This window comes from Metopolophium dirhodum, chromosome 6 (genome assembly GCF_019925205.1).
Source record: "Metopolophium dirhodum isolate CAU chromosome 6, ASM1992520v1, whole genome shotgun sequence".
Taxonomy (NCBI): Eukaryota; Metazoa; Arthropoda; class Insecta; order Hemiptera; family Aphididae; genus Metopolophium; species Metopolophium dirhodum.
Window position 1 is genome coordinate 37380432 of NC_083565.1, and position 6409 is coordinate 37386840.

A 6409-nucleotide genomic window follows, 5' to 3' on the forward strand; every position below is an offset into this window, starting at 1 on the left:
TTTTGATCAAACAAAAATATAGTTTAATTTAACAAACCAATTAAGTTTAATATTATATTATGGTTTTCACTTTCAACTAGTCACACTTATCGGTTACCTAACCTATAACCTTGGTTATTTATAACAGTCAATTCCTCATATTATATGCCCAATGTATACCTAAAGGTAAGTTTTTTACACTTATAAGTATAGTTAATTTTATTTCGTCACAATGTTATACCTAGTGAAACCTTAAATCTCCATCACTGCATATTATATTTTATATCACGTTGACTGAAATTAGTTTTTTACTATGCATAAAGTAGGTACCTATAGCTAACCAAAAAATATGTTTTAAAGTTCCATCGTGTGCAAAATGTTGCGTTTTCGAAATCACATGTCACGATTAAAATGGATGAATTAATTTGGCCATACTTTCATAAACTAATATATTATCAATTTATACGTTTTAAAGACGTACTGTTGAATTCGTTTACAGTTTATATAAAAAAATGTATATTTTACCCCACGAGGCACCTGCCATAATAATCATAATCGTTGTGCTGAAATGTCAGTCGTGTACCCACCGCCCACCTGCAGCCACGTATACGTAGTTCGTGTGGAATTAATATTCACTTTGAATTCATAAACATTTGAATTCGTTTTGCGGCGTTTATTATGTCGTCGATGTGCGTAGGTACTTATAAGTAGGTATAGAGCTGGTAGGCACTGCAGCACATTCTGTACACGGGCGACTGCGGGTTACCGCGGTAACGGTATAATAATATGATATATAGGTAGGTTCAACACGGATGGATACGCGCGTATACGGCAATAGGAAAAACGTTATGCAAGTGACAGTGCCCAATTCTGAAATGACAAATTGCCGCACGCGCGCGCATTAATTATAAACATATTATTATTATTATTATTATTGTTGTATTAAGCGCCGTCGGTAAAACTGTGAATGTGTTACGTAACAATGTTCGAGATGAACTCGCTGTAAACATATTATTATTATTATTATTATTATTATTATTTTCGAGTCTGTTCGATTCACGATTATAATATGTGCGGGGCAGTCACACGCGAGTCCGCAGATATTCCGTTTTGTTCGTAACAATAATAATAATAATATAATAAAACAATAATTGCCAAACAATTCCATATACGCGTACACCCGCGCGGAGTGACGTTCGCAATCGTAGGTATAATAAACGCTTTCTGCAATAATTAGTAGGTACAGGAAGCCGATCTCGGACTACGAATAATTGAGATACTCAACCTAATTTATTATACTATCCACCAATAATCGTTACGAATCACTGTACATCGTTAAATTGACACTGACCTAAAGCGTTCCGAATTAAAAATAAAACGATTTCTAATAGGTATAATAATAGGAAAAATTAAGCAATTATTATAATTATTGAGGGAGATTTAAACGCGTTTTAGGGGAGGCTTGGGCTGCTGCAGAGGCAAACCAATTCACATAACCTGTATACGATTAATGATTTAAATACTTTTGTTTTCCTCAACTACAACTTGCTGTATATCATAAATATTAGATACCTATACAGGGTGATTCACTAAGCGTACAGCAGTCATTATCTCAAAAAGTATTGACTTTTTTCAATTTTTTTTTTTTCTAAATTATAGATTCACGCTTTTCTAGAATTGTATATTTTTTTTATATTTTTCACCCTAATATTTACTAGGAAAAACCCTATTAACTTTTGATTTTCAAATGGTAACCTATACTTTTAATTTCATAAATTAATAAGCCTATTTTTTTTTATGAATCATCACGTTTAAAATCTCATTTTTCATTAATCCATTGATGAGACATAACTTCTCAAAGTTGGGTAGTTTTGGGAGGTGTTTGTGTGTTAATGTGTTATACCTAGTCGGTAGATACCGCAACAATTATGATTTTTATGCCCTAGGGTAAAAGATATTACATTTTTCAGATCTATTCAGTAAGTAGTAAGTACTGTAAACTTAAGTTGTGCCCCTAAATGTATTTTATAAGTCCCATTTGGCAAGGTTCGCGCAGATCGCCCCACTGAAGGTTTTTGCGGCATTGCTCATAATCATACTTATCAATTACAAAGACCAGAATCTATAAGTAATAAATTCGATATTGTTCGACCTCAAGGTATATCGATGATAACCGTTGGACCTACTCACTACAAGTCCTTATTATAAGTAATTGGACCATTACTGTCACTCGTCATATGACGCAAAATACCTACGGGTACGAAACAATACGGTGATGCCTGATTAGGCTAATTCACGATTAGGTAAAAATCATAGATCAGCTGTTATTTGTATTGTTCATTTTATGAATCACTTATAATTTGGTTGATTCTCTATGTTAAAATGATATTCATACTGCTATTTTCAATTACATTGAAAAATACTAATATTTTGGTGATTGGAAAGTTTGTTTTAATTTTTTGAATACATGTTATATCTTTATTCATATTTTGCATAACTGCATAACTATATCACCATTTTGAAATAGGTTTTTCATAGTCCTGGACTTAAAATTAAAATGAAATTGTTTAATGGTTTGTAATAATATTAGTATAAAATGTTAGGAATTCTGTCGTGAACAGGGTTCAGGGCTAAAAAGAACCTTAAAGAAACTAAAAAAATAATTTATTTATTTGTTTTTTTATTTATTTTTTTACTCTCATTTCATTAAAGATTAATTTTAGACATTTTTTAAAGAGTTTCAAATTAAAATCAAATTATCAAATTATCAAAACTATTTGATGTTGAAATAAAATAAAAATATGACATATACTCGTAAATATAATAATCATAAAAATAAAAAGTAATAAGTGTTCAAGACGAATGTACACATTAAATTATATTATTTATTTTATTGTTATTACTTATCAATAGTATGTACATTTTTTTTTATTTCTTACATTTTTATTTTTATAACGATCAGAAAAATATATGACGGTATTGAACGTACAAATTTACATGTATAATTGATATTTAAATATTTTATGTTTTAATGTTTATAATATGAGTTTTATAATATATGCTTATGATATGAGCAAATTTGTTCATTATAATATAAGTTAAATAAGTTTTTCAACAAAACAATAATCAAACAAAATTAATATTAATAAATTATAAACTTTAGGATTGATGACACCAGTCAGCATCTGTCTCATCTTCTCATTACATTGTCATCTCTCAGATGCACTTGAGCTCACCTCATTGCGGTATTGGTATACAGCAGCATAACCTCCTTCCCAACTTGAGGAGACGCCTTCGCACTGCCGATAAGAATGATCTACGACGACCTTGCCTGGGGTTTGTCTGCTGCTGCTGACTTCGGTTGGATCGTAGTCGTCGCTGGCTGCAATTCGTCGCAATCACTTTCGGTCACGGCTATAGCTAATATAGACGTGCATTTAGCTGCCTCGTTCAGAACAAAATCGTCATCATTGGCCAGTGCATCTAACAGCTGGTTTCTAATCGGTGTCACTTGAGAATCAAGCTGTTCAGTCACCGCTGACTTTATTAGGACCGTAGTCATCACTGGTTCAAACCGGCCGTCACCATCACTTTTGGCCTCGGATATAGCTAATATAGACGTGCTTTCGGCTGCCACGTCCGGAATAAAATCGTCCAGTGCATCTAACAGCTAGTTTCTAATCGGTGTCATTTGAGAATCAAGCTGTTCAGTCATTGCACTTTTTGATTTTGGCGTAGATATCTCAAATGCAGAAGGCCTCTCGGTCTGTGTAGGGTTGTCCGCCACGTAAACGTCGTCTGTCGATGGATAATTGTACACGCTATGAATGTGGTACTCGTACTCCTGCAAGCTTCTAACAGACTCGTTAACGTGATAGAATTTGATTATAATATATATTTATGTTGAAGAAAAGTAAAACAATATTATTCAAGAAACGGTTCGTCATGAAAAATAAACTGATTCAAAATAAGTAATCGGTCGTATGAATAAACATCCGAACGAAAAAAAAAGTTCGTATCTCCACAGGGCATTCCTTAAGTATTAAAAATATAGTCTGAAAGTATGCATTTAAAAATTTAAAAAATCTGATTTTGAATAATTGAATTATTGAAGAAAAAAATGAGGTGAGCATCCTTGGTGAATCACCGTGTGTATATACAAAATAATAATATAAATATAATAAATAATTTATACCTAGTAATTTAGTACTTATTAAATATTTTATATTTTTTCATCATATTCAAAGAGTAAATCAAATTAAATATTTAGGATTAATATTTGATGAAAAACTAAAATGGAATTATCATGTATAATATAAATTGGTCAATACTATCGGGAAATTATTTTATAACTTTAAAAGCTTAAAATATATTTTAGATATTAAACACTTGAGAATTATATTTATATGTCTTTAGTTCAATCTTTAGTTTATTATAGATTGCCAATCTGGGGTGGTACCTATAAATATTATTTGACTCCTTTAAATACAACTATTAATAGTTTAATACAAGTTATTATCTCTAAGCCATTTCTATATCCAACAAATCAGTTATACATTGACTTTAATGTTCAACCTATATCCATGTTATATTATAAATATTTGCTTTTACTTGTTTATAAATGTAGACATTGTTTGAATACCATAGGGCATAGAACATAATTATAATACTAGAAATAAATGTCCTCTCAGAGTCCTATTTACAAATGTACTTTGTTGTGTCAGAAATTAAATTTAAATCTTTTTAACTTCAATAATATTAACTCTTTAAAACCTTATATTAAGCTTAACCAGTTTGATTATGTTACACTTAGTTATGATTTGTGAGTTTTTTTTTTGTTTTTACTTTATTCTCTCATATTGTATTAATTTTTTTAAGTCATTTCGTTTATATATTATATATAAACGAGTTAAAAAGTTAAAGTTAAATTAAAAGTTAAGTTATTTTTAGCTTTTATAACTAAACTTTTTAAAATTAAATTTTTATTAACTTTATTTTTAACTTAAATTATTTTTATTGATTCAAACTTAAAAAATAGCGTGTTAATTTTAAATTCAGGACTTGCAAACGTTATAGTAATCCAATTATTGCGTTTATCGTTATTTAGAACTAAAACGTTATACAAGTGTTGCGTTTAACGGTATTTAAAATAGTGTTAATAGTTTAATACCTCTTACATTTTAAAATAATACCTTATGCGGATATAGTAATATAATATAATCAATTCTTAGAATGTTTTCATGAAATAGATGTTTCTACGAAATCAATAGACCTTTTAAAATATTTCGTTTTTCATTATTTTTCGTTCAATAATGTTCTATAGTTAATTACGTTTCGCGTTATTTTTCGTTTAATGATATTCTATAAATTACGTTTTGCGTTATGTTTTGTTTAATGATATATTTATATACTTTTTTAATCGTTATGTTTGGTTTTTCGCTATTTAATTATTTTTGATTATCGCTTTCCTTTATAATTACGTTTACAAATTTCAATCGTTTTTTTGTCAAATATAACGTTATAATCATAACGTTATTATAACGTTTGCAAGCCCTGCTTGTAACCAAAGACAACGACTATGAACTCCAAAATAGAATGAAATAGGTAACATTAAAAAAAAAAATAATAATAACAAATCGTGTTCTTACAACGTATTGTAAGCTATCGTGTCCAGGCGTATACCTACTACAGTCGATTGGAAACTTTTAGTTTAGTACGTGACACGTGTGCAATAATTATTATAAACACATAATATCGTAAAACATCGATTAAGATCGTCGTGAAATTACTGACGACCGAAATGGCGCGCATAGGCGTCCCGACACGGCGGGACTGTAATTATCGTCGGCGGTAAAAATATTTCGCTTCCCGTCGGGAGTGGTAATAACAATATATTATATGGGTGTCAATGTCCGACAGGTTTCGTATAATATCATATGTGGTCAAGCTCCGCGGGCGGTTATACGATATAGCCGCGGTGGCGACGTCCGCCTACGCTTCCTGCAGCTGCGGAATGGTAAAATACGCGTTAAAAAAAAAAAAAACGACGCCGGTACACGCGACGTAACAAAAAAAACAATAATAATAATTAATAATTATAATAATATAATATGCAATTCGCGGATCGCTCGGTTTCCCCGTGAAATCGATCACGCGCGCGAGATAAAGGTCAAAGTCGAGCGGCGGCAAAGTCCGGAAGCCCGGAGTATTGTATACTATCGTAGGTATAACAAACAACGATATTATTCATTATATACCTAGGTATGTTATTATAAATTATTATAATACCTATTAACGACTATTATGTATAACACGGTGTGCGTGGCCGGGTAAACAATGTCACGACTATTCGGCCGGTCGACCGGTTTTCGTTTAGGTACTGTCGACTGAAGTATCGTTATTTTATTATATCGTTTTTCATACCACAACA